Genomic DNA, 206 nt, shown 5'->3' on the forward strand with positions numbered 1-206 from the left:
ATGACATATTAGATTCAGGACTGGATGCTCAAGGATGCTTGACTCATGCAGATTCCTAGGTTCAATATTCTAGTCAGCTAATCTAGAACAAGCATTAAGAACAATCAATTAATGAATACCACAACTTAGCAATCTATAGTTGGGGCTAATCCCTCTAACCTATTTGAACCCTGAATCTAACAGGTAAACTACTCAGACATAGCTAA

This window comes from Brassica oleracea, chromosome C3 (assembly GCF_000695525.1).
Source record: "Brassica oleracea var. oleracea cultivar TO1000 chromosome C3, BOL, whole genome shotgun sequence".
NCBI classification, from domain to species: domain Eukaryota; kingdom Viridiplantae; phylum Streptophyta; class Magnoliopsida; order Brassicales; family Brassicaceae; genus Brassica; species Brassica oleracea.